Source organism: Hevea brasiliensis, chromosome 17 (genome assembly GCF_030052815.1).
Source record: "Hevea brasiliensis isolate MT/VB/25A 57/8 chromosome 17, ASM3005281v1, whole genome shotgun sequence".
NCBI lineage: Eukaryota > Viridiplantae > Streptophyta > Magnoliopsida > Malpighiales > Euphorbiaceae > Hevea > Hevea brasiliensis.
The window spans coordinates 46,330,846-46,338,265 of NC_079509.1; positions in this window are offsets into that span (position 1 = coordinate 46,330,846).

Consider the following 7,420-nt stretch of genomic DNA (forward strand, 5'->3'; position numbering starts at 1 on the left):
TATGGCAGTTTGAGTGTATGTATGGTGGTGTAAAGTGGGACATGTAAATGGGCATGAATTGGTGATTGAATTGTTGTAAATTGAGTTGAACAAATTCTGCATTTGTTGGTGCACATTGAATGTAATTGTAAGCTGCCAAAATGACCTATAATATGTTATAAATTATGTTTAGGTTGTGGTACAACCAGAATTGGTTTGAAGGTTAAGTTTGGTGAGTGTTAAAAGTGATGCTTGATGTGTATGCAAGAATTTCAATAAGGCAGTTTGAGTTTTAGGCCTATAACTTTAAGTGTGTGACTCCAATTGGTATGAGACCAATTGGATGTGAAACTAGGCACAAAATGTGCCAACTTTCATGAAGAAAGCTTGCCAAAATTCTGCTTGCAAGATAGCTTGAAAAATGACCAAATCCGGATTAAGTGCAAATGAGGCCTGAAAATTGACCATTTGGGCAGCAGTTAGTTTTTAGGCCATAACTCACTCAAAACAGGTCATATTGACCTGAAATTTTAACCATGAATAGTTAAGCCCCATATCTACAAGTCTTATGAAGACACCAAAGCCCAGAAATGACCATAAGCAAGTCAAACAGCTTGCACAAGTTCGGGTCCAAAAACTGGCCGAACCTAAAATGACCTAAAGTGACCTAAAATGACCAATTTTGGTGCAATTTGACCAGCAATAGTAAAATGACCATAACTTGGTCTACATAACTCAGAATAACCTAAAATTTTGCCCCGCGTTCCATAAGACATAGATCTACAAGTTTGTAGTTTTGACAAAAACCTGAAAACCGAGGGAACTAGGTCGTCCGGCTAGGTCAAACTAGTATCCCGGAATCTAGCAAATTGCAAGAAAATGCAGTATACACGGAAATGAACTTGGTAACATGTACCAACCCTAAAATACTACCGAATGTGACATAATAATAACATTAAAACCTAATTTACCTAGAATGCATCGAGGGTCAACATATTAGGTTGACTAAGCAAATATTAGAATTCAGTGAATTAATTATCAAGCATTATCGTTAGAGACAGTTTAAATGAGTACTGAAACACTTCAAATTGTGTTTCTCAGTTAGCAAAGACTCAGGGAAAGGGAAGGAAACACTGAGTCAAGACCAAGAGACAGTTATCAGAGGTTTGTGCACAACTAGTTTTTAACTGATTTTATTTGAATATTTCATATGATTAAATGACATACTTTTCTTATGTATTATGTTTAACAAGCATTGGATTTCATTCAATGATTATTGAAAATTGTTATAGTATGTATGAATTTAGCTTTGTGAAATGGTATTTCCACAAGTATTAAGCATTGTTATGGATTGAATAAATTATGTTTTAGAAAATTGTGATAGAACATGTTTTGAATTGTGATGGTAATTTTCATGGAAAAATGCAAATTTATGATTTGAATTGTGATGAGCATAAAAATTATTGGATACTGGAATTGAATTTGAATCGAATTATATTGTGATTTATACTCACTAAAAGGATTGTAATATTGTTTTATATCTCACTATAGATGCTTGACTAGGTTATTACCCGTCTCTCTCATTTGTTGAGAAGACAATGGAGTTAGTTGTGTTTTGATTACCATGGTACGTGCACAGGCTTAGATTTTCCTCTGATTTGAGGTTAGATCTAAGTTTATTTTATCGTTATGGCCCTTGCGGAAGATTCATTATTGTGATGGTACTGTGCACGATGATTCGACCTCCCCGACCATAGGGAGTTAGAATCTGATTCCACCTCCCCGACCATAGGGAGTTAGAATCACATCGAATATGGCCCTTTCGGATTAGTCTTGCATAGTTAGTGAGATAAAGATTGATTTTTGAGATAAAGAATGATTTTTGAGATACAGCATGGTTTTTGAGATACATAATGGCTTTTGAATGGTAAGGAATTGTGATTTCAATTATGATTTATGTATAATTGATTTTGTTGGAATTACCTAAATGGTTAGTTATGATTTGATAAATTGAATTTCATGATCGAAGTCATTTTATACAAATGATTCACATTATTGGCAATGAATATTTTGAGTTTTGGAATTTGATGAGTATTCAGATTTCCAAATTATTTATCAGAATTTTGTCAATATATATTGTACTATATTTTAAATTATAGTCGTGCACCACTGAGTTCACCACTCAGCGATAGCTTTGTATGCTGTCGCAGGTAAGAAGAGCATAGAGCAGTGAGTAAGTTTCTTTGAAGACACTTTCAGATCAGCTCCAGGTATATTATAGGTATACCCATGTACATAGGTTTTGATGTATGCATGGAATAATATGTATGTAAATTATTTGAGCAGTTGTATAAGAACTCTTATAAAACATTTTGGTATGTAATTAAATGTAAATTATCGTAAATATAAAGTTGAGATTTCATTTACTTGAATAGTTTTGTATTATAAATTTTGAGTCTTGTAATCAATGAAATGTTTCTTTATGATGAAAGTAGTTTGAAAATGAATTGATTGTTTATTGAGAATTAAATTGTGAATTGAAATGAAGTTATTGAAGTTGTATTTGAGAAAACATATTGGGAGCATTTTCTTTTGCAGGATTGAAGAACTATTTTCTCAAAATACAGCCGGCACTTTGCCGAAATTTTGAAGGAAAAAAAAAATTTATAACACCAGATTTTAACCGATGATTTAAATTTCACGAAAATTGTTTTAAAATCCCTTGTAGTATATCTAATGGGTTATCGGTAGGCGAAGTACGGTAATTCATTAGGTGTAATACGGGATCATGTTGCATCTTACAGGGGAGTAGGGTGTGACATGTTTTGTGGTATTAGAGCAATGGTTTTAAAGTGAATTTCAAACTGTGAATTTGAAATCTTTTTGTCGGTAACTACAACTGCTCAAATGTTTGATACATATAGTACATTTACATCATAAATATGAACTAATGGAGAGGAATCTCCTTATGTTAGTTGTACAGGAATAGAAATCCTGTGAAAAGATATAGAAGAGGGGAATGAGACAATAAAACAATCAGTGATGGCAGAAGTACAAGTTGAGGCCCCAACTCCACAAAGTGTCGAAGGCCCGACTATACCAGTTTTACCGGTACAAATTACTGCACAAATGGCTCAGCAAATGGCCACTTTCTTTCAACAAATGGCTGATAATCACCACGCTCAAATCTGCACTCCAACCCCACAAGGGCAACATGAAATAGAGAAGAGGGAGAAACCTATGGGTCAGAGCTCAAGTAGTAATTTGAGAAAGAGAAAAGAAATTGAGGAGCCCCGAGCTCAGGGATATAACAGAGGTGGATCATCAAGGCAGAGACCACCAAGGTCCAATCGTCGAACAACTAGAAGTTCCTACCCTTCTCGTCAATGTGAAGCTTGTGGAAGATATCATGGTGGGATATGCTATAAGGCTATTGGAGCCTGTTATAACTGTGGAGGCACAGGACACTTTGCCAAGGATTGCACCAGTAGTCGCAGAGTTGGACCACCTCCTACTACTGCAGAAGGGTCAGTTCAGAGCCCTGTCACTAGAAGTTCACAACCACCTAGCAGAGGTAGAGGCAGGGGTAGAGGTATCCCAGCAGGCAGCCAAGGCACAGTGAAACAATCAGAGCAAGACAGTGCTTCGATTAGAGTCTACGCAATGAGATAGAGGGAAGAAGTCGAAACATCTGATGTTGTGGCTGGTACCTTCTCAATTTTTAATCAAGATGTGTTTGTGTTATTTGATCCGGGTTCTACCCATTTTTATGTGAGTGCTAGCATCATTGATTGCATTGTTGTTCCATGTACACAAATGGACTTTGAGGTGCTAGTAACAAGTCCGCTAGGACAGGAGGTCAGGGTTAATAAAATATATAGGGATTGTCCTTTGGTGATCCAAGGACACACTTTTCTATCTGATTTTATTGAAATGCCCTTCAGAGATTATGATATCATCTTGGGCATGGATTGGTTAGCTAGGCATCATGCCATGATTGACTGTAGGCTGAAGACAGTCACTTTCGGTCTCCCTCAGTACAGTGATGTGGTAATACATGGGAAGAGGCAGCTATTGCCATCAAACATTATTTCGGCTGCACTAGCCAGAAAATGATCAGCAAGGGGTGTGAAGCATACTTGGCACATGTGGTAGACACCCAAGTGGGGAGTCCAGCATTGAGGGACATCCCTACAGTATATGACTTTCCAGACGTGTTTCCTGATGAATTACCAGGATTACCTCCGAAAAGAGAGGTGTAGTTTGAAATTAATGTTATGCCTGGTGTGGATCCAATCTCCATAAAACCATACAGAATGGCACTAGTAGAGTTGAAGGAGTCAAAGGTACAGTTGCAAGAACTACTTGAAAAGGGCTTCATCCGCCCTAGTGTGTCACCATGGGGAGTGCCAGTATTGTTTGTTAAGAAAAAGGATGGCACTCTTCGTTTATGTATTGTTTGACCTAGGGTCTGCATACTTTTATGTTAGAGTTAGAACTATATGTTCTGTTGTTATTCCTTTACAGGGGAATAAATTTTGATGCATTAGTGATTAGTCCTTAAGATAAGGATTGTGATAATAAGTGAAATTAGTTTTGGAAGAGTTTATCGGCGAAAAGTATTTTCTAACACACCATAAATTATAAAGCTAAACGGTAAGCCTACTTAATGTAAGGCAAGAGGACGTAAAAGTAAGATGCGGTAATAGAATTGTTCTAGATGAAGGCAGAGATGTTACAGTTGTTAATTGTTAATGGATATTGTAATCAGAATAAGTTTCAGATATCGGTGAATTTGAAAAGGATAAAAGATAGGAAAGTTTGATCTATTGGGATGTATCGTAGAAACTATGCAATGTTCTTGATGTTTATACTGTAAGCTGCAGATTACAGTACTGACTTGAGATTATTGTGTAGAGCTATGTACTACCGGATAGTATACCTGGATAAGAATAGTTACCAACAGCATCTGTTTTGGTATAGTTATGCCAGGACAGAATTTAATTATTAGAAATAAGTTTGAAAATCCTACTTAGGGATCTAAAACTCAAAGGTTAGAATATCGAAAGGTTATAGTTCAGTACAAAAGGAAGTAAGTTATAGAATATTGACAGATAAACAGAGTTATGAAAAAAGAAAAAAATTCGAACAATTGGTTCAAATATAACAAAGAAATGTTACGAATGTGAGGAAGACTATGGACTAGAATGGTCAGAGGACCAATGACTAGATAAATGATTCTAACATGACCTCAAGGGTCATTCAAGAAGGAACATGAATTGAAATATTAGACAGGACAATAGTAAGAGAAGATTGGTGATATACAAACAAATTAAACGTTGTATTAGATTGTTAAAAGTCTTATACAAATTCGATCGTATAAAAAGGGAAAAAAATAAACGTATGACTATTGTAAGATGACTATTGGGTAAAATTTCGTGGACGAAATTTATTTTAAGGGGGGGAGAATTGTAACACCCCTATGTTCGGTAATGAGTTCTACTGTTCCAGTGACCAGTGTTGTCCGGACAGCTAGGATGCCTAGAACTACACTTCGATATGAGTGAGAAGACATTAAATAATATAATACAAGAAAAACAAAGGAAAATAATAGTAAAGAAATGCAACCAAGTTAAGTGAGCCGGGAACCCTAGCGATGGGTGACCGCACGGGGAAGTCACGACGTGGACCGTTGACTAGCCCTGGACCGTGGGGAACCCTGGAAATTAATTTTAAGACTTAAAGAGACATCAATTGAAGTATAAATATCATTAGAAATATCAAAGAAAAATTAAATAATTAGTACAAAGAAAAGTGAGAAATCAAAAAACGGACAAAACCCGGTGTTACAGAAAAATTGGGAATGCAACCCGAACAGGGGCATTGTGGTCATTTGACACCCCGAGTTGTCTTTTGACCTAAATGTCCATCAAAAATAAATAATATTACACTTGAAAAATATTATGAAAAATTAATTTAGGGGTACCTAATGTAAATAGCAAAAATGGGGAGTTAAATGTGGGAAATTGAAACTTTTGAATAAATTAACATTAAACTTGCAATAGTGCTCCACTAACTCATTAAAGTGGACCATTTAATCTTCATCATGGACCAGCAGATTGTCATCTTCCTCATTTCCTAAAATTCAGCCAAAAATGGAGAAGGGAAGAACTCCATTGCCGCATGGTTTTGGAGCTCCATGCAAGGGTGATCCAAGCTTCTTTTTCTCCACTTCCCTTCATTAAAGTTAATCCTCACACCATGGGCAGTAGATAGGCAGCAAGAAGATCAAGTTTTGGTGAAGTTTTGAAGAGTTTCCAAAGTGGTAAGTATGTATTTTTTATTAGTGCTTCATTAAAGTTTGTGAGGAGGTTATGGGTGTTTGATTTATGGAGAAATTTTTGAGGTTTTATGTTGAATGGGAGTGTGTACTTTTGGCAGCCATGGAAACACCTTGAAGGCAGTTTATTTGTGCTTGTAAATGGTGAATTAAATGATTGATTAAATGTATATTGTGTAGGAAATTGTTTGGGTGATGTATACTTGGTATATATAAATGTGAAATGAAATTTAAAGCTTGGAAATTAATGGAATGTAAATGTACCATTGTGGCAGTTTGTTAACTCTTGAGGAATGCTGGAATTCATGCTTGATTTATGAAATAATGGTGTTGAAATGTGTTGGTTGTTATGGCAGTTTGAGTGTATGTATGGTGGTGTAAAGTGGGACATGTAAATGGGCATGAATTGGTGATTGAATTGTTGTAAATTGAGTTGGACAAATTCTGCATTTGTTGGTGCACATTGAATGTAATTGTAAGCTGCCAAAATGACCTATAATATGTTATAAATTATGTTTAGGTTGTGGTACAACCAGAATTGGTTTGAAGGTTAAGTTTGGTGAGTGTTAAAAGTGATGCTTGATGTGTTTGCAAGAATTTTAATAAGGCAGTTTGAGTTTTAGGCCTATAACTTTAAGTGTGTGACTCCAATTGGTATGAGACCAATTGGAGGTGAAACTAGGCACAAAATGTGCCAACTTTCATGAAGAAAGCTTGCCAAAATTCTGCTTGCAAGATAGCTTGAAAAATGACCAAATCCGGATTAAGTGCAAATGAGGCCTGAAAATTGACCATTTGGGCAGCAGTTAGTTTTTAGGCCATAACTCACTCAAAACAGGTCCAATTGACCTGAAATTTAACCATGAATAGTTAAGCCCCATATCTACAAGTCTTATGAAGACACCAAAGCCCAGAAATGACCATAAGCAAGTCAAACAGCTTGCACAAGTTCGGGTCCAAAAACTGGCCGAACCTAAAATGACCTAAAGTGACCTAAAATGACCAATTTTGGTGCAATTTGACCAGCAATAGTAAAATGACCATAACTTGGTCTACATAACTCAGAATAACCTAAAATTTTGCCCTGCGTTCCATAAGACA